This window comes from Narcine bancroftii, chromosome 6 (assembly GCF_036971445.1).
Source record: "Narcine bancroftii isolate sNarBan1 chromosome 6, sNarBan1.hap1, whole genome shotgun sequence".
Taxonomy (NCBI): Eukaryota; Metazoa; Chordata; class Chondrichthyes; order Torpediniformes; family Narcinidae; genus Narcine; species Narcine bancroftii.
Genome location: NC_091474.1, coordinates 142,719,126 through 142,741,569, shown reverse-complemented (window position 1 = coordinate 142,741,569; position 22,444 = coordinate 142,719,126). Strand labels below are relative to the sequence as shown.

The following is a 22,444-nucleotide window of genomic DNA, read 5'->3' as shown; positions in this document are numbered from 1 at the left end:
TGTGGTGACCCAGTCCATCTTTTTTAACATGATCTAGCACACTAAGCCCATCAGATTCAGCCAACTATTACAGTGTGATTCAACCCAATATTCGAGAGTGAATCAGCCTATCCATTCCAGTGAGATCCAGACAATCTATACAAATGAAATCCAGAACATTGTTGCAGTGAAATCCATCCCACCATTCAAAGGAATCAAACCCAATATTTCAAGGAGATTCATTCTTTCTTTTCCAGAGTTATCTACCCCACTATTCCAGCATTTTACAGCCATACTATTCCAGGGTGATCCATCTGATACATTTTGGAATGAACCATCATAATGCAAATGAAGGAAAAGTTGGCAAATTTTACAGCAATGTCTTGGACTAAATACAAATGATGTTAAAACATATCAAGTTGGATACATACATTCACAGGGCTCGACAAAGAGATTCTTTGGACAATGTGGGAAGCTAGGGAAGAAATTACTAAGTTGCTGGGAGAGCTATTTGCATCAACATTAGCCAAGGATGAAGTTCCAGAAGACTGAATGGTGGCTAATGGTGCACTTTTATTTAAGAAGGGTTGCAAGGACTAGGCAGATAACAACAGACCAGATGCCTAACATCTTTGTTGATATGTTAGTGATTTTGAGGGATAGGATCTATCAACATTTTGATAGACAATGAATGGTTAGAAAAGTCAGCATGACTTTGTGTGTAGGAAAGCATGCCTCACAAATTTTATAAATCTTTTTGAAGAGGTGACTAAGAGGATTAATGAGGGCAGAATGTGGACATTGTCTAGATGGACTTTAACAAGGCTTTTAACAAGGTCCCACATGGTAGGCTGGTTCAGAAGGAGCTATCACATGCTATCCAGGGTGAGCTAGCCAATTGGATTCAAAATTGGGTTGCTGGAAAGAGTCAGAGGGTAATAGTGGGAGTGATGTCACTCAGATTGGAGGGCTGTGACCAGTGGTGTGTCACAGGGATCGCTGCTGGTAGAGGCAGATGCAATTGCAAATTTCAAAAGGCATTGAGACAGGTAGAGGGATTGAAAAGTTTCAGAAGGACATAAGCCAAATATAGCTAAATCAGACTAACTTCTGTAGATAACTTGATCAGCATGAACAAGTTGAGCCAAGGGGCTTGTTCTGTGTGGTTAAACTCTGTGACTTGATGACTATTCCAGTGTGATCCAGCCCAACGTGCACCTAACAAGGTTCCACAAACAGATAAGTCATAGAAAGATCAGTAAATTCACTATTTTCCCTGGATTTCTGAGCGAAATTCTAACTTACAGAACATGAAACTTGCCTCCCCTTTCTCGTACAGTATTGAGGTCTTTAACTGGCATTTAAATAGGGCAAGACTTTATTTCAGTGTCTGATTAAGTACTGTTATTGATGACAGGGTGTAGACTTTCAGCAGAACTTGCACATCTTGAAGATGCATTCACTTCTTTCGAGCAGTTTGAGCCTAGGTCTGTCATTCTCAGGATTAAAAAGTGGTAAAAGTGAGCCAAGAATAAAAGAATAGCATTTGTTTTAACATTTATGACTTTGCCCATATCCTAAAATTAAATTGAATGATTGATGTGACAACATCTGACAAAAAACTTCCAGTAAATCTTCCCATCATCATTAGGCTCTCAGGAATCTTAGTGTCCTGCTGCTAGACTATTGAACTTGGGCAATTGACTGGTTTCTCATTTTGCTTCATGTTATGTTGTTGGACAATTTCTATTGCATCATTACAAAGCACAAGATGTTTCACTGGATGACATGCAACTGATTTCAATTAAATTGATACCAGAAAATCCAATACATTGTGACCAGACAGCTCCATCAATAATATATTTCTTAGTTATATCTTCGGCTCTTCACCATCATAGGGACTTTTGCCATTCTAGCTTCCCTTTGCATCTCATTATTATTTAAGAGACATGAACGTCACTACTTGTGGCCTTGAAGAAGATAATAGCTGGGCAATTTATTGAGATGGTGCAGTCCTTTTGGTGAAGGAATTCCCTTGACGCTGTGGAACAGAGAGTTACTAATTTAGACCCATTGACCTATTGACCAGTGAGGATAGTGTGCGACTTAGAAGGGAATGGTGTTCCCGTGCACCTGTTACCTTTGTCCTCTATGCTGAAAATCACTGGTTTGGGAGGTGCTGTCAGGTGAGCATTTTTGAAGCTCTTTCTATCCAGTGTCCCCTTTCAACTATAATGATCCAATATCCCATTGACTCTCTATTCCAATGTGATTAGATCCTTTGTATAGTGTGGTGACCAGAACTGTACATCCTACTCCAGGTGTGGCAAAACAATATCTTACAAATGAATAATATGACATCCCATCTCTTGTTTTTTTTTAAATGCTATGTTCAGGTTCCATGGACTTATACCCCAAGGGTACTCTGTTCGTCAATGCATAATGGTCCCTCCATTTACTGTGTTATGTCCTACCTTTATTTGCTTTCTAAAAAAATGCATCACCTTGCATTTGTTACCATTAAACTCCATTTACCATTGCTTTCCAAAGTCCCAGTTCCAACCACTTGGATTTGATTCTGGCCATCAGCATCGTCTGTGTGGAGTTTAAATGTTCCCCAAGTGACTCCTTGGGTTTCTCCCGGGAGCTCCTGCTTCCTTCCACATGTGCTGGTTGTTGGGTTAATTGTACTTGTAAGTTGCCACAGATCAAGTTGGTTGGTTGGAGAATCACGGGTTGATAACAGGATTTTGAGAGAGAACAGGTGACAGAGGAATAAATATAAGTGAGTTTGATCTGCTGAAGAATCAGCAGAGACACTCAATTGGCCAAATTGCCTCTCTTTAGGTCGTAAGAAAATATAGTATGAGGAATCTGTTCCAAGAAGATGGCAGGATTATAGAAGAAAATACTTTGGTTATACAGCACTCCCTCAGAATATACTGCTTCTCTGGTATAATCCTCTTTTGTCCTCTTTCTCTCTGTTTGAGTGAAATCCTCCAACTTTGAACATGAGTATGTGCAGGAGAGTTTATTCTCATATGAATGAGTACAATGTACAACGTACAAATGAGTCAATATTTTTACTTGCTGCAGCCACAACAGTATGTAAGGAACACCAGCTATTAATGTATAAATTAAATTATCACAATACGTCATGAGACAGAATAATAGATAATATATATAAAAAGATATGCAAGTCATATTCACATTTACAGTTGGAGCAAAATAGTGATGTTTCAGTGTCGTGGACAGATCTTTAGGGGGTCTAAGTGTTGTATGGAAAGGTTCAAGAGCCTGTTAAAAAAATTCTTGAACTTGAGAGTGCTGGACTTCAGGCTTCTGTACCTTCTTCCTGAATGTAACAGCAAGAGGTTCTGACCAGGGTGATAGGAGTCTTTTGTGATGTTGGCTGTATTTCTTGAGGAAACTTTTCACAAAGATGTCTTACATGTACGAGAGGTCAGTGCCCATGATGAACTTGGCTAGGTTTGGCACTTCCTGTAGCCTCCTGTATTCCTGGGCACTCAAACTCCCAAACCAAGCTGCGAAGGAACCAGTCATACACTTTCCACTGTCTTACTGCAAAGTTTGATAGAGTATTCAAATGCCAAATCTCCTCAGACTTCTTTGAAATAGAGGCATTCATGTACGTTCTTCAAAGTTGCCTTCATAGGCTGGCTTCAGGAGAGGCCATCTGATATGTGGACTCCCAGGAATTTAAAAGCACTTTAGTTCAATGTCACTTTGATTTAAACATGCATTAAGAAATACCTTGGTTGTTGCAGATGGTGTTTTATGCAAAATTGTAGGTGAGAGATGCATCCAAATTTGGAATTATTTAGTTCATCTGGGCATGAAAAACTACAGCTTGTTTTTGCTTTTCAAGAAACAGGGACTGTTTCACGAGCATTTGCCAAGATTTCACAGGAAGCTGTGAGGTGTGAGCTGAGACGGGGTACACAGCAAAAGTTCAATAAGTACCATCAATTGCCAACCATTTTCTGGAATGTTTATTGTGCTGCAAGAAAAATAGTCAGGAGACAAAACAAGTGGGAAATATTATAAGCACATGAGGTTTGATTTTTAAGTGATGCTCGAGAAGGAAGTGTATAATTACTTTAAAGCAATCTGCAGTCGGGGAATTGGAGGCAGGAACAAAAGCAGACATGCAAATGCAGAGAGGGAATAAGTATGCTGTAAAAAAGGCCACAATTATTCCTTCTGATCTCTGTGCAGATTGACAAGAAACATTCTGAACAGTGCTCCAGCATCTTCCTGGACTTAACAAGTAGCAGACGCAGAGAGTTCAAACAATCCCACCCGAGGAGGAAGCCACGATGGACCTGCAGCACAGATTTTGCGAGCAATACAGGAAATGTTTGGGAAACGATGGAACAATTGTGCAGCATATCTCAGCTCTCCGGCTGTGACCGTTCAATTCAAAAGGCTTACACCTACTGAACTCTGTGTATAAATAGATTCCTTATGAAAAATAATCAACATTTCCATTGTCTATGTTGTGTTGGCCATGGTTCAAGGTGAGGAGTGGGTGTGCAGACATAGCGCCATGATAAGAGTGTCGAAGCAAAAGAAAACAGAATTGGCATGGGGAGGGCAAGGCTGTGAGGAGGATGGTGTGAAAAGCAGGAAGTAAAGGAGAGAATGAGAGAGCATGCAGAGAGGAAAAAAAGGAAAGGAGGGGAAGAAATCTGAACTTTCTTTCACCAATCACGTTCAGTGGCCGTGCTGGGAAGTTCATGTGTCAGAACACGGTTGAGGCTTGAGGAATGGGTGTGCGCAAGGAAGTCTATGGGAACAAGGAGGTCTCTTTTATTTTAACTTCCAATCTTTAGAGGCCCAGAATATTCTGATGAACTGTCTCTGACCTGAAGCAATGACTCTGTGTCTCATTTCAAAGATGCTGCATTAGATTAGTGAATGTTCTAATTTATCTCTGATTTCCAGCATCTGCAGCTTTAATTTTGATTTTGACATCCAAGACAACACCCCAACTTAAGGGCCCCTGGTGGAATCTGTGTTTGAAATTCAACTACTATGTCAATTCTGCAAATTACAAGCTTCCTTTCTGAACCACTGACTGCTTCTATTCCAAGTTTTTTTGGCTTTGGAAAGGATGGTTAGTGATTATACCTCCGATTGGGCTTTGGAAATATCATTCAATTTACTGATTATCACTTCCCTCCCTTCCCTTACACCATCAAGCAAACCTTCCTCTTGAATCTCTACTGGAGAGACTGTCCTTACATTTTACAATCTGATAGTTTATTTGTCACAAAATTCCAAGTAGGGTAGGGTTCTTCTGTAAACAGACCAACATGTTACATCTAATATTCATGCAACTAAGAACACAATTTAGAGTAAAATGAAAAAGAAGATCAATTAGCCATATAGGACAATAATGTTGTTCATTTAGGAGCCTGATGGCTGTGGGGAAAGAAACTCCCTTCAGGCCTGTTGGTAAGGGTTTTCCTTCTCTTAAACCTTCATCTTGATGGGAGGATGGACAGGCATGCTTGTCTGGGCTGTGATCGGTGCTTCAGTATTTTGACTGGTTTTTCTAGGGAACAGTTATGTAGATGGAGTCCTTGGCGGGGAGGGAAGTTGCATTATCTTCTGAGCTGCAATGTCTGCCTTCTGCAACTTCTTTAAATCGTGTGCAGAGCAGCTCCCACACCATACTGTGATGCATTCAGCAAATATGCACCTGATGGTACACCTGTGGAAGTTATTATGGGACCAGGAGGTCATGTCCACCTTTCTCGGTCATTCAAGAAAGTAGAGGCATTGATGTACTTTCTTAACCATTACATCAAATGTTATTGGTGCAGGTCAGGTCATTGGATATGTTTATTCCAAAGAATTTGTAGCTATTTACTCATTTGATTTCAGCACCACGTGTGAACAGGTGTGTGGACTCTACTTGCTTGTTCGTGTCAATTCTCTTGGCCATTCTTTATTCCACTCAAGGGGTCTTCGCAATCCACTCACATCACATGGTGACTTAGCTTTGTAGAACCAATAAGCATGGGTATGTTCCACCACACTGACATTGATTGCGAAGAGCTGGGCATCCAGACCTAATCCCTTCATTATACCACACTATAGCCACTTAACCTGAAATAACCCATTTATCCCTTCTCTCTGATTTCCATCAATCCTCAAATCACACCAATTAGTTATCCCCAATATTGTATACACCAATTTTGTTTCATTATCTCATGTGCCATTTTTTAAAGGACATCAATCTTTAAATACACCAAATCAATTGTTTCACCTTTATCTATATTCTTATTCATATGCCCATGCTGTCTGTCCAATCCTGGTATAACATTCCAAATGCCCTTTTACCTTGACTAAAATGAATAATAAGAATTAGAACAATAATGGTTATAATGTTGCTGTGTAGTCTTCTTTGGTCTCCCTCCTGTCCACCCCTTCCTTTAGACTTAAAACATGTTGAGTTTTAACTTCTCTTGATTCTGATGATAAATCGTGAACATATAACCTTAATTCCATTTTAGTTTCTCTCTCAATAGATGCCGCCTGGTCTCCCGAGCACCTCTGGCATCTTCTGCTTGTCTTTTTCTTATTTGAATATTGCGCTCATCCTCCGCAGTTCCACTCCTCTGTGCTCACTTATTGATGTTAATTCCCAGTTCAGGGACACCCTGATTTAAAAACTCTGATGCTTGTTTTGAAACTTCCCTTGTTAACCCCAAGTATTTTTGATCAAGTTTTCTGACTGTCTGTTGTGGTTGCCTTGTGAAGGATGCTAATAAATTTTGCTGCTGACAGCCCCTGTAAATTGCTTTGTGGCATGTTGCTGTATTAAAAGAATTACACAGCATTGTTTGCTACATCTGTTGCACCTGCCCTCAGTCTGAACAATGTGAAAGCTGCGAGTTGCTTTCATTGACTGATGAGAAGGGGCACTGCTCTAGATTTAGTTTGTCAGATATAAGCATTGTTCCAAGTAATGTTTTACATTGAAAGAATGTCCTGCTTGCACCAACACAGAAGGCTTTCTAATTGCTATGCTGCCCCTCTGTAGTCATGTGGGGAATTCAATTCCTCTTTCAGTAAACTGAATAATGTCCCAAGGGAGTTGGAGTTGGGAATTGAATTGTGCATCTTGTGGAATTTGATTAGTTTATCAATGAGTCTCAATACCAAGATGTGCTATTGTTTAAAGCACACTCTGCAGCCTGTTACTCTGTACAATAGATGCAAATCTTGCCCTGTTAATGATTCAACACTACTTTTTCAACATCTCGTGATTGAATAACATGACTTGAACAGACATGTTAGTGTAGCATGTGATTTGAACAGTGGCAATGTTGGGATTTCACTGCATGTTACAGGAGAATGTCAGAGCTTCTATAGTACTAATAATGTCACACAATGCACCTTTGTGCTGCTAGAGTGATTAGATTTTGAAAGAACCACACTTACAAAAAGTTCTTTATGGTATAAAGTGCAATTTGCTAGCCCAGTTCCCAGAATGACCTCTGGCTTTGCAACTTAATGTTCCATTGAACAAAGCTTTTGGGTCAAAATGACTTCAGACACAGGAACTGCCTTTAGGAAAAATCCAAAAATATACAATGAAAGTTGCGGAGAGTGCATGAAAGATAGCAATTGAGTGATTGAAGACGTGGCTATTACGTTACAACAAGGATTTGAAAATGCATTTTTTTTAATTAATGGCAATGGAATACTTTAAAATTAAGCCTTTGAGAAGTTTAAAATTGAGCTGTGGAAGGTCTCTGCACACTCTAGCAACCATTTGGATAGGATGAATAGTGGGGGGGGGGGGCTGTTCCTATTTGTGAAGGGGTCAAGGATCAGAGGTCACAGGCATAAAATAAAGGGAAGAGAATTAAAAGTGACATAAGGAAATACACAGCATGTGGTTGGAAACTAAAATGCACACCCTGCAGATGAGGTGGAGGCAGGTTCAACTGTGACATTCAAGAAAGAATTGGATAAATGAGGTGAGGAAAAAAATGTCCAAGGCAACAAAGAAATGGGGGAGCATAGGGGATGGGGGACTAGAACAAGAGAGTTGTTTTGGTTGAGAGCTGGCATGGCTATGATGGGTTGAATGGCTTTATTCTGCACTGTTAAACAGAAAATGCTGGGCAAGCTCAATCAATTCCTTGTAACAGAGATATAGACGTGACTTCTCACATAGATACCTCTGAGATATCTGCCCTGAACACCATGGCTTTCCTTTGTCCAGAGCTGACAGGGGACTGATTGTGCCTCATCCATATCACACAACTCTGCTCTCATTTCCTCTTCTCATGTTAGAATAAGGACAGAGTTCCTTTACTTTTCACTTTGCACCCTTTCAACTACCACATTAAACAGATCATCCTTTGCAATTTCTTCACCTCCAGAGATTTCACCACCAGACATATCTTCCCTTCTGCTCCCCTCACTGCATTTCAAAGAGACTGTTCCCTTCATGATTCCCTGGTCTGCTCATCTGCCTCTGCCAACCACTCATAGTTATGCAGTCACAGATGATGAACACCTCTCCTTTCTCCTCTTCCCCTCACACCATCCAGGGACCAAAACAGTTTTTCCAAGTCAAGCAGCAATTCACTTGAACTTCTTTCAACCTAGCGTACTGCGACTTGTGTTCTCTACACTGGAGAAACCAAATGCAGATTGGACAATCACTTTCATTCAGACTGTCGTGTGATCCCAAGTTTCTGGGTGCCTACCACTTTAATTCTTCATCCCCCTCTCACTCTGACCTATCTGTTTCTCCTCCATTGTTATTTTGCAGCCGAAAGTATTGAATAGAAGTACACTGAAATGAATAGAATTAAGTTGTTTATTGTCACGTGCACTGAGATATAGTAAAAAGTTCCATCCAGGCAAGTCTACCCATACTTAAGCATCTAGTATAATAATAAAATGAAAGAACAAGGTAAGGGTCATAAAGACAACACGCATGATATAGAACAATGGTTCTCAACCCTTTTCTTTCCACTCACATACCACTTTAATTAATCCCTATGCCATTGGTGATCTGTAATTAGTAAAGGATTGCTTAAGGTGGGAAGGTTGGGAATCACTGCTCTAGACCCAATTGTGAAATATTTAGCTTGAGAAAAATTGTCATTGGCCCATTTCCTTTGGAGTTGTGAAACCATGCACATAACGAGTCAATTTAGGGATGATTTAAAAAGTGGTTTTCAAACTTTCAAACAGAGCACCTATGGCATAGGGAATACTTAAAGTGGTATGTGAGTGGAAAGAAAAAAGTTGAGAACCACTGATATAGAGAAAAGTACAGTTAAAACTGTGGAAGGGAATTATTCTTTCCCAGTGAGAGGTCCATTGAAGAAAAAATACACAGAAATGCTGGAGGAACTCATTCGGTCTCACTGGAGGTAAAGATATATTACTGATGTTTCAGGCCTGAGCCCTTCTACATAATATAAACAAAAAACAGGAAGGTGTCAGGATAAAGACTGAAGACTCAGTGCTTTTAAGAGTCTGTTAACAGGTTAATGTTTTGAAGGTATTTTCTGTGTGATGTGAGGGAGTTAGGCATAAGAGTGTGTGACTGGGTGGGATGGGTCTTTTAATATGTCATCCTGAGACACCAAGAGGTATAGACAGAGTGCAGTTGTTGGTTTGCGTGATGGCCTGGGTTGCTTTCATAACTCTTATGGTGGAGGGGTAGCAACTGTTCCTGAACCAGGTGATACGAGTCTTTTGGTGCCTATTCAACATTCAAGACTCATAACTTATAGCTTCATATGGTCTGGGGCAGAAAATTCCTATATCATGCAGTGATGTGTGTGGATAGGATACTTGCCATCATGCAACAGTCAAAGTTGGGAAGAGACCTTGGGGACGTGCAGAATTGCTATAGGCTCCTGAGTCGTTTATGTGATCATGGCATTAAAATGGCTGGCCCAAGATGATAGTTGGTAAGAATTCCTCCTTTGAGCTTGAAGCACAATTAAACTTAAGAAACATTACTTAATCTTTGATCTGAGTACATTGTATTTTTCAGAACTCAATGTTACATTTCACAACTTCAGGTAACTCACTTTCTTTGTTTGTGTCAGAATTGACAGTTTTTCTGTATCTCCCTTTTCCTTTCCAGTCCTAAAGTTCTTACATAAAGTTAAATACAGAAAGAAATTAAACACCCTTAGGGCAGTTTCATTGTTTGGGGCACACACCAGCAACCTCTCCATCTTGAGATGTTGATTAATCTGAATTGAATCCTTTAAGTCCCCAAACTGAGTGTACATGTATGTGTATGTGAGTGAGTACATGTGTATTACTGTGCACGTGTCTTTGAGTTTGTGTGTGCATTGAAAGTTCAAAATTCAAAGTTCAGCTTTATAGTCAGAGTACATACATGACATCCCATAGAATGCTGAGGTTCTTTTTCCTGCGGGCCAGGCAGAATTTCTACTTAATGGTAAGTAAAACTGTAATTAAGAAGGAAGATATCTACACAAAAGAGAGAAATGTAAACAAAGAAATAAATTTAAACAAACTGACTGAAATACAGAAAAAAAATATTCAGTAATAAATAATGTGCAAAGAGTCCTTAAACGAGTTTCTCATTGAGCCTGTTGTTCAGAAGACTGATGGTGGAGGGGTAGCAACTATCCCTGAACCTAATGATACAAGTCTTGTGGCACCTAGCCAAGAATCAAGATTCCTTTATTGTCAAGTAATAATACAGAAAACTTAATTTTTCCACTACTTTTTGCAATAATTCTGCTCAGGGGTATTAATCTCCCCACACCAGGCCATGATGCCGCCAGCCAGCACATTTCCATTGCACATCTGCTGAAGTTTCCCAAGGTTTCTGATGTAATACCAAACCTGTGTGTGTGTGTGTGTGTGTGTGTATGTGTGTGTGTGTGTGTGTGTGTGTGTGTGTGTGTGTGTGTGTGTGTGTGTGTGTGTGTGTGTGTGTGTGTGTGTGTGAGTGAGAACATTTGTATATGTCTTTGTGTGGGTGTATTTTTATGTGTGGGTCTGTGTGAAAGAGAGAAGGAGGAAGGTAAATTGCTAAAAAGAAATTATATAAATTAATTTTTTTTCCCTTCATGACTTCTTATGTCATCTAGATCTACTTATAGATGCCACAGACTAAGTGCAACAATGCACATCCAAATACCTTTATGGTTTCCATTGCTGATCAAGTCAAGTTTATTGTTATTTGAATGTACAAGTACAACCTGATGAAACAGTGTTCTCTAGTTCTTGGTGCTAAAACATGCAGACACACAACCAGATATAACACATTTACAGACATATAGTACATATGTAGCCAAGTATTTTATCTATATGGATAAATAAATATTGTTTTGTACAAATGATAGACTCGGATGGTGAGTGTGAGCTGTCCCGTTGGTCGTTGAGCATTCTCACTGCTCGTGGGAAGACCTGGAGGTGCTGGCTCTGATTCTGTATCTCTTCCCTGATGGGAATAGCTGAAAGATGCTGTGTGCAGGGCAGAAGCAGACCTCAATGATTTGCACACCTCTGTTGATTTTCTGTCAATGGGAAACAAATGAATAAAGAGTGAGTGGACAGCTTTGCTCCAGTTTTATCACCACTAACTCAAGAAATAAGTTAAGTGGATTACTTAAATCAATCTTAGCTTCTAACCAAGGGACAAAACAAACTAAAAATGTCATCAGCATTTTTGTCAGTAAAAGCTCACCTGTTACAAATCTGGTTCTCGGCACCACCTTCCTCTGCAGCCAGTTGAGTGTTTCCAGCTGCTTAAATTGAACAGCCTCAGTTTCCTGGCTGAACACTTGCTAGTTATTCTTCATCTTTCTCTATGTGTTGCTGTTGGTCAGATGTGGACGATGATTTATTCAGCATGTCCATTGGCCTACTCTCATTTGAACAGGTGTGCTTCCCATGAATTTGGGGTCACCAGTGTGTATGTAGGTGACAGGCAGTAAACAAAAATCCTCCCAACTAAGCAAATGCACTGTACTCTTTTGGATCAAGAAGGTTTGCTGTACAATTTCCTTGAGAATATTGAGTTTTCTGAATTTTTGTGCACTGATATCAATGTACATTTAATTTAATTTTATACTTCTGCAATACATTTGCAGATTTTTGACAAATTTGGCCCCTTCTTGGCCATGTAGCTCTGAATTAGTTCATTCATCCTGAAATATGTGTCCATAAAGGCAGCATCTCCCCCCCCCACCCCCCCATATCTAGCAGTTAGCTTTGAATCTCTTAACATGACCCCTCTCAACTTTCATCTCCTTGAACTCCCAGATCACTTCTCTGTTGGGAGATCTTCATTCCCCTTGGAAACTCTTTAATATTAATTAACCAAAGAGCAACCGGGGTTCTAATTTTCATATAGGGGATTGGTCGGGGCAAGGTCAAGATGTCTTTCTTGCTTGTGTCCCCTCATCTCTTGCCACACTCACACTAGTAGACTTAGACCCATGCACCTTAGTAAGTGGTATTCTGCTAAATCACTTTTGGTCTTAAGAATTAAAACCCCCTACATACTGTTTCCTTGTTACTCCCATTGCTGCTTGTAAGCAGTGCTCAGTATGGAGGAACATTGAATAATCAGCTGAAGGAAGGTTGGAGGTGACTATCAGCAGGTTTTGTTGTCTCATTTTGTCCCCATAGTTCCATAGATCTATAATCAATTTTGTGAAATCTCAGATCCACTTCCTTCTGACAATGTACAAATGTAGGTCTGCTGAAATGGACCATTTTGAAATAATATTGTAGAATAAAATTGCTAGATCAAAAAGGATCTAGAATTCCCTTGAATACATGTCCAAGTTTGCCAATATTGCTCATTAACTGTGCTCATTCAAGCAATATGGTTTTGCTCTGACGTTTGGCTGGAAATGCAGGAAGGCATTTCTGCCATGCCTATGCAGTTGTAGACTACTCAAACTAAATATTAAAATGATTTGACATGCCATTGAACTGAATAACCTGTCAGCATCCAGACATTTAGTTCACCTCACATTTCATGTCCTTAAGGTGATAAAACTTCACCTTCTAATCTCTTTTCCTGTCATTTCTGAAATTTAAACATGCTATCTGAACCCTTAAATGTAATGAACAAATTGCTTGGATTAATTTCCTCAGTATTTGCTTTCACAGGGAGAGCATATTTAACTTCTGTAACCATTCCTCAAACCTTTAACTCTTGGTACATGAAATCAGCTTCACTGTCCTCTGAGAAGCAATAATGTCACCTATATGATTACATGATTCAAAGAGTAAAATGATACAAAAGGAGGAGGTTATTTGGATCTTAGTTCTGTTTTGTCTTATAATGAGATCATAGTTTATGGAAGCCCATCATCTCTAAATCTACTTTGTCAAGTCATGTAAGAATTCTTTAACAATGACTTCTGCAAATATTTTCCAAATTTAGCAAACTTTTGGTCCTGCCCTCAAAATGATCTTTCATGATGACTTGGCCTTTTTTATTTGTCCAATGTCTTGTTCTCCTGATATGTTCCTTAAAAAAAAGGTTCTATGACATGCCACCTCTGGAAAATAAGTCATATGTAAATGGATGATCAGAATATATCATTCATTGTCATTTGTTGATCGTATACCTTGCATTTCGAAAAATGTGAGAACTTGCTCTATGTATATTTAGAGCAAATAGCACCTTTGGAAGACTACACAAAAGAGTCTGGAAAAACAACCAACTGAAAAACCTCACAAAGATTAGCGTATACAGAGTCGTTGTCATACACACATTCCTGTTCGGCTCCGAATCATGGGTCCTCTACCGGCATCACCTACGGCTCCTAGAACGCTTCCACCAGCGTTGTCTTCGCTCCATCCTCAACATTCATTGGAGCGACTTCATCTCCAACATCGAAGTACTCGAGATGGCAGAGGCTGACAGCATCGAATCCATGCTGCTGAAGATCCAACTGCGCTGGGTTGGTCACGTCTCCAGAATGGAGGACCATCACTTTCCCAAGATCGCGTTATATGGCAAGCTCTCCACTGGCCACCGAGACAGAGGTGCACCAAAGAAGAGGTACAAGGACTGCCTAAAGAAATCTCTTGGTGCCTGCCACATTGACCACCGCCAGTGGGCTGATCTCGCCTCAAACCGTGCATCTTGGCGCCTCACAATCGGCGGGCAGCAACCTCCTTTGAAGAAGACCGCAGAGCCCACCTCACTGACAAAAGACAAAGGAGGAAAAACCCAACACCCAACCCCAACTAACCAATTTTCCCTTGCAACCGCTGCAACCGTGTCTGCCTGTCCCGCATCGGACTTGTCAGCCACAACGAGCCTGCAGCTGACGTGGACATTACCCCTCCATAAATCTTCGTCCGCGAAGCCAAGCTAAAGACATTTGGAGCAGTTATACAATTTTAAAGGAAATAATAAAGGAATGACCTGGTTAGTGTAGCAGTTAGCGCAACACTGTTACAGCGCCAGTGACCTGGGTTCAAATCTGCTGCTGTCTGTAAGGAGTTTGTATGTTCACCCCATGTCTGTGTGCATTTCCTCCAGGTGCTCTGGTTTCCTCCTATCTTTCTAAACGTACGGTGGTTATAGGCCATTTGGGTGTAATTAGGTAGCACGGGCTTGTGGATCAGAAGGGCCTGTTACAGGGCTGTATGTCTATATTTAAAAAAAAATTAATATAGGGATTTGAGATATTTTGAAATTATATAATTCATCTTGCACTACCTCACCTTCTCTGTAAATGAAACTATATGTTGGACCTGAAATATTTACTCTGATTCTTTTTTCACAAATAGATTAGATTATGATTTAAATAGTGAAGGATTACAGCATGCTCTTGTGCAGAGGGACCTGGGAGTGCTTGTGCATGAATTGCAACAGGTTGGTTTTTTTACTTTCAACAGTTTATACAAGAAGGCAAATGCATTGTTGGCCTTCATTTGCTAGAGGTATTGAATTTAAGAACAAGGAAGTTCAGATGCAATTATGCAGGGTTCTGGTGAAGCTGCACCCAGAGTTCTGCAGGTAATTTCCGTCTCCTTACTTGAGAAATTACATACTTGCAGAGGAGGTCCATCAGGTTGATTGGAGAAATGAAGAGATTATCTCATGACGGGAGATTGAGTTGCCTGGCACTATGCTCGCTGGAATTCAGAAGAATGGGAATCATATAACATTATGAAAGTTATGGGTCAGACAGATGCATAAAAGTTGTTTCCACAGTTAGGTGAGACTACAACTAGGGGACATTACCTCAAGATTTGGGGCAATAGATTTAAGATGGAGATGAGGAGGGAGTGCTTTTCCCAGAGAGTGATGAATCTGTGGAATCCTCTGCCCAAGGAGGCAATGGAGGCTACCTCATTAAATACATTTAAGATACAGTTAGAAAGATTAGTGCACAGTTGGAGGGGGGGGTGGGGGTTGAGGAATCAAGGGTCACTGGGTCAAGGCAGATAGGTGGAGCTGAGTCCATGGGCAGATCACCCATGATTTTATTGAATGGCAGAGCGGGCTTGATGAGGCAGATGGATGACTCTTATTTTCATATTTGCTCACGCAGTTGCAGGCTGATCTGAGAAGTGTTCCAAGTACTGTTTGTTTTCTTTCCGTTGCCCAGCATCTGCATTAAAAAAAAAGACCTAAATTCCATTAACCTAAATTCAAAGTTTTCTTGTGTCAGAGCTACCTATACCTGGAGCCCAGTTCTGCAGTATTAGAATTAACTGTCCTCGAACCATAGCTTTCTTGTTTGCATCAGAACTCTTTCTAAAATGAATAAGCTGACCTCAAGAAGAGAAGAAGGTTCAATTGATACTTTTGGTTTTTGGGTACCAAGATTAGGAAGGAAAAAGTGAAAGGATTTTCCTATTCTAATCAATGTCTAGCAACATGTTGTAAAGTGTACTGTACAAGGCACAGCTGCAATCCTTGGCATGTTTGTACAGTTAGTCAACGTTCAATATCTCTGTTGAAATATAAAGAATGTAAGCCACAGAAAAACTGAATGATTTGAGGCACTTACTAGATCTGTGGTAGATCAATGGATAGGGAGTGATCGATGTAATTGGTTAAAAATCTATTTCAGAATCATTGCTACAACCATCAGTATAGAAGGAAGTGAGCAGTAGAAATGGTGATTTCTTTTATCCTCTGCTTCCTGCAATTGTCATTGCTGCTGAGAAGGTGAAGTGCCAGTTGATGAAGTAGACAAAGACGATGTGGTCAAACAATAATCATGGCTTTTATTAGCAGAAACTAACGATACAATAATGAAAGACAATGGGTGCATGCACAGTTATACCCAAGGGGAGTGTCCTTAACAGTGGAGATAATGCACAGCCAATGTTAGTACAGCAAGGCTCGCCGAAGGGAAGACAGACAGCTTGGCAGAGATTCACCACAGAAGGGGAAGGTAAAACTGGAGTAATATATACTTTTCCATTAATATTTTCTTATACTCAACCAGGGGTGGCCAAACTACGGCTCATGAGCCACATGCTGCTCTTTGACATATAATGTGCGGCTTTTGGAAATATGTCGGCTGGAGGAGATGCCAGTGCTCCTGGAGCACCCTGGTGCACTCTGAATCCCTGCAGCCAGACCAAGATTTCTTGGAATGGTCACAACCTGGGCTGTGTGGCAAGGAGTGGCAGTGGAGCAGCGCATGCCAAAGCTAGCAGCGCACTCCAGAGTCGTACATGTATTTCTTAATATTTATATCAAAATTTGGTCACAAAATGTGCACATAAGACTAAAAATGTGTATGTAATATTTTTTCATGTCTTTCAGCTCTCAAGCATCTGAAGTTTATTGTCTGTGGCTCTTGTTTTAAGCAAATCTGATCACCCCTAAATGAATCGTCTCCCTGAGCAAACAAAGAATTGCTGGAGGAACTCAGCAGGTCAGACAGCATCTATGGGTAGAAATGGTCTGTCAACATTTCAGGTTTGGACCCTTTATTCTAAATAGAAAGGAGGGGGTGATATTAAATATATGAGTTGGGGGTAGGGGGGGTGGGCAAGAACCAGATTCCGGCATCTGCAATTTTTATGTTTCTCACTGGTCTAATGTTCTGGATGAGGCTATTGATCAATATTTGCAACACATTTCTTTGCAGCTGCTTTTCTTTGGTGAGATTAATAATAATAACAATTGCTTTACAGACTTCAATTAGTTTTAATGGTTTCATCATGTAGTGCATCTACCCAAATGTCCTCTTTTAAACCATATGTGTGTTGTTTAAAACAAATTACTAAATTGAGGTTTTTAACATTGTAGTCTTGTACTTTGGCATTCCAGTGAATGTTAAAATCCAGTAGGATATGCAACATTTTTAAGAAGGTCTTCAAGAAACTGATTGAGCTTATGATTACAATGACTTAAAAAGGATGATTTCATTTAAAAAATTATATTTTGTAATAAGAATATGAGGCAAACAATTTTTCCAACAAGTTATAATTTCTCTGCCTAGTAACTGGATTATTTAATGTAATGTATTCTTGGGTCTGTCTCATAAAACCTCAAAATTGGTTAAAAAAAAGTGTACAATAACATTAGAGATTTACACCCAGAAAGAAATATTAAAAGGAGACCCAGGAATGTCTCAGTGGGACCAGCTCAACTTGGGGCAGCTGCAGGCACTTCACTGTGCAGAAAGCAATGAAGGGAGTCAGCCCTTGAAGGCATATTCTCCAATGGTCCCAAGTAGCAGTAACACCAAATACAGCTGCTATGGTAGCTGCATGGGAAAGGGAGAAAACCTCAATGTTTATAGAAAGAGAGAAAGAAGTGCTCATTAATCGAAGTCCAGTGAACAAGGAGCAGTGTGAAGAGAGTTGTGGAATGCATGATGTAAATCAAGGGCACCATTAAAGCCAAAGTGTAGCAAAAAAAAGTCTGTCTTGTTTATACATAGACATGGACACAAACTGACATAGACATGTACACAATTAGACACACATAGATGCACACACACACACACACACACACACACACACACACACACACACACACACACACACAAATACATATACACTTACACAGACACACACAAATACATATACACTTACACACACACAAATACATATACACTTATTCTTCTTCTTTGGCTTGGCTTTGCGGACGAAGATTTATGGAGGGGGTAAATGTCCACGTCAGCTGCAGGCTCGTTTGTGGCTGACAAGTCCGATGCGGGACAGGCAGACACGGTTGCAGCGGTTGCAGGGGAAAATTGGTTGGTTGGGGTTGGGTGTTGGGTTTTTCCTCCTTTGCCTTTTGTCAGTGAGGTGGGCTCTGCGGTCTTCTTCAAAGGAGGTTGCTGCCCGCCAAGCTGTGAGGCATCAAGATGCACGGTTTGAGGCGATATCAGCCCATTGGCGGAGGTCAATGTGGCAGGCACCAAGAGATTTCTTTAGGCAGTCCTTGTACCTCTTCTTTGGTGCACCTCTGTCACGGTGGCCAGTGGAGAGCTCGCCATATAACACGATCTTGGGAAGGCGATGGTCCTCCATTCTGGAGACATGACCCACCCAGCGCAGCTGGATCTTCAGCAGCGTGGACTCGATGCTGTCGACCTCTGCCATCTCGAGTACTTCGACGTTAGGGATGAAAGCGCTCCAATGAATGTTGAGGATGGAGCGGAGACAACGCTGGTGGAAGCGTTCTAGGAGCCGTAGGTGATGCCGGTAGAGGACCCATGATTCGGAGCCGAACAGGAGTGTGGGTATGACAACGGCTCTGTATACGCTTATCTTTGTGAGGTTTCTCAGTTGGTTGTTTTTCCAGACTCTTTTGTGTAGTCTTCCAAAGGCGCTATTTGCCTTGGCGAGTCTGTTGTCTATCTCATTGTCGATCCTTGCATCTGATGAAGTGGTGCAGCCGAGATAGGTAAACTGGTTGACCGTTTTGAGTTTTGTGTGCCCGATGGAGATGTGGGGGGGCTGGTAGTCATGGTGGGGAGCTGGCTGATGGAGGACCTCAGTTTTCTTCAGGCTGACTTCTAGGCATCTTCAGCCATCTTCAGCGCAAACTCCGGGAGATCCAAAACGAGTGGTGGACTAGCCTCGCCAAACGAACCCAGCTCAGCGCGGACATTGGCGACTTAAGGGGTTTCTACGAGGCTCTAAAGGCTGTGTAAGGCCCCTCACCCCAAGTCCAAAGCCCGCTGCGCTGCTCAGACGGCAAAGTCCTCCTCAGCGACAAGATCTCCATCCTCAACCGATGGTCAGAACACTTCCAATCTCTTTTCAGTGCCAACCGCTCAGTCCAAGATTCCGCCCTGCTCCAGCTCCCTCAACAGCCCCTAGGGCTAGAGCTGGATGAGGTCCTCACCCAGGATGAGACATATAAGGCAATCGAACAACTGAAAAGTGGCAAAGCAGCAGGTATGGATGGAATCCCCCCAGAGGTCTGGAAGGCTGGCGGCAAAACTCTGCATGCCAAACTGCATGAGTTTTTCAAGCTTTGTTGGGACCAAGGAAAACTGCCTCAGGACCTTCGTGATGCCGCCATCATCACCCTGTACAAAAACAAAGGCGTGAAATCAGACTGCTCAAACTGCAGGGGAATCACGCTGCTCTCCATTGCAGGCAAAATCTTTTCTAGGATTCTCCTAAATAGAATAATACCTAGTGTCGCCGAGAATATTCTCCCAGAATCACAGTGCGGCTTTCGCGCAAACAGAGGAACTACTGACATGGTCTTTGCCCTCAGACAGCTCCAAGAAAAGTGCAGAGAACAAAGCAAAGGACTCTACATCACCTTTGTTGACCTCACCAAAGCCTTCGACACCGTGAGCAGGAAAGGGCTTTGGCAAATACTAGAGCGCATCGGATGCCCCCCAAAGTTCCTCAACATGATTATCCAACTGCACGAAAACCAACAAGGTCGGGTCAGATACAGCAATGAGCTCTCTGAACCCTTCTCCATTAACAATGGCGTGAAGCAAGGCTGCATTCTCGCACCAACCCTCTTTTCAATCTTCTTCAGCATGATGCTGAAACAAGCCATGAAAGACCTCAACAATGAAGACGCTGTTTACATCCGGTACCGCACGGATGGCAGTCTCTTCAATCTGAGGCGCCTGCAAGCTCACACACCATATACACTTATACACACACAAATACATATACACTTACACAGACACACACACAAATACATATACACTTACACACACACATACACACACACTCACACAAATACATATACACTCACACACACACACTCACACACAGACTCACACACACAGACTCACACACACACACTCACACGCACACACAAATACATATACACTCACACAGACACACACACTCACACACACACTCACACACACTCACAGCCAGACTCACACACACTCACACACACACTCACACACTCACTCTCACACACACACACTCACATACACACTCACACACACACACACAAATACATATACACTTACACACACACAAATACATATACACATACACACACATAAATACATATACACTTACACAGACACACACACTCACACACACACACTCACACACACACTCACACACACACTCACACACACACACAAATACATATACACTCACACAGACACACACACACACACACATACATACTCACACACTCACACATACACTCACACACACACTCACACACACTCACACACACACACTCACACACACAAATACATATGCACTTACACACACACACACAAATACATATACACTTACACACACACACACACACACACACAAATACATATAGACTTATACAGACACACACACACACAATGTATACTAACAGGGTGAAATAAAATTTCTTCCCTGCAATCATCAAGATCCTGAATTTAACCCTTGCTTGGTACTAATTGATCTTTGTGTCATTGTAACTTTGTACTTCATAATTGTGCTCTCGTTCAACTTTATGCGGCTCTATGAATGTTAGAACTAATCTGTTAGATGAAGAACCTCTTTCATTGTATGAAGTATAGCGTGAAAAATACATTCTAACCATGCTGCATGTGTGATCCACTGCTGCTTTGTTTTTAGTGGTTGAAAGGAAAGGATTTCTTCTGTTCCTCTTTGCCACACCTTCAAGACATTGAGCAATGGGGAGCAAGGAGCAAGTGGAGGGAGGGGAGAGGATGACAAGGATACTGATGATGCTGCTGCTCTTTAGGCATCCAGCAAGATCAGACATGTCACAGGTTGGCTGCAGTCTGATACCAGGCATAGGGATCCCAATGTGGGAACTTTGCTAAGGGAAGATCCATGCATCCTGTCTGCCTTAGAGGACTCAGGTGTTGTCTATGGTTGGGACCTTATTGCAGTCAGGCTGATGTGGGTGGATGGTCAGGGCAGCCTGATCGAACACAGCAGGTGGCAAGGAGAATGAAAGAGGTTGTGTCTGTGCTTTTTCAGGAGGCTGTGATAAAACATAAGCCTCATTCTGAATATGCTGGGTACACCTTTGTGACAATCTCATCACAGCGTTGCAAGTGACAGCTGCCATGGCAACACTGACACAATGCCCTCCTGCATTTCCAAGTGTTCTGGTCTCTGGTGAACAGCGATGGCCTGAAGATCTGCAGAAGCAATGATATTCCACCAGGGTGCAGCTGGCTGTCACCACTGAGCAGTTACTTCGTCCTCACAGATCATTGTGGAAACAGATTTCTTAACAAAACAGAATCAGAGCCAGTCCAATATTACTCCTTTGACATCTTGCATGTGAGTTTCCAGTGTGATCTGTGGCCTTGAGAACAAAACTTATCTGATTTGTTCCTTTTCATTTCCCAGGCATGCCAAGCCAATTAAAGTGTCTGGGAACAGGTTTGGCTAAATTCCCACCACTGTATGACTCATCATTGCATCTACTGATGCATTTACCGCCTCACAAAACTCGTCTCTCATCTACGATCAAAATTCTGCTTGGCATATCTGTTTTAAACGAGATACAATACTTTGGATGTTTTTTTTTTAATATGAAAGATAAAGCTTTCCAATTATGTTCATTATGTTGCACCAAAACCAAAACCATGTTCAAATAAAAAAATGTATCATATTTTATTACATAGTACACAGAAGGCATTTGGTTCCCTTAGCATCTTTTGCAAGGAAGAAAATCTGTATTCAAAAGTACAGTTCTTCCTTTCTGATATTCCTTGTTTTGCACGCTGTGGTTTCCATGGAGCGGACAGCCCTTCAGACACTGAACCAATTGGCAAATATTCTGTGGAAGTTTGACCATCGGTGTAAATCCCGTTCCAGGTACGACAGTTTGTGTCAGGTTGCACTTGGTGAAGTGCTATTGGTTTGCTGCACTCTCTGAGGTGTCATCTCTGCACGAGACATTAAATCAATGGTCCGTTAACCTTCAAAGTCAGGGGAGAGGAGAAAAAGAAGTGTAAAACTACCCTCTACATTATTAAAAGAAGAACAAGGGGTTTCTCAATCT

The 22,444-nt window shown here is 41.3% G+C and overlaps 1 long non-coding RNA gene across 1 annotated transcript in view; it reads left to right on the top strand.

Annotated features, from left to right (window-relative positions):
* Positions 1 to 22,444, top strand: part of LOC138737611 (uncharacterized) — a 113,019-nt gene that overhangs the window by 51,684 nt on the left and 38,891 nt on the right. The window contains exon 3 of the long non-coding RNA XR_011341064.1: positions 16,790 to 16,945. This is a non-coding gene — a long non-coding RNA (uncharacterized lncRNA). The remainder of the gene's footprint in view (positions 1 to 16,789; positions 16,946 to 22,444) is intronic.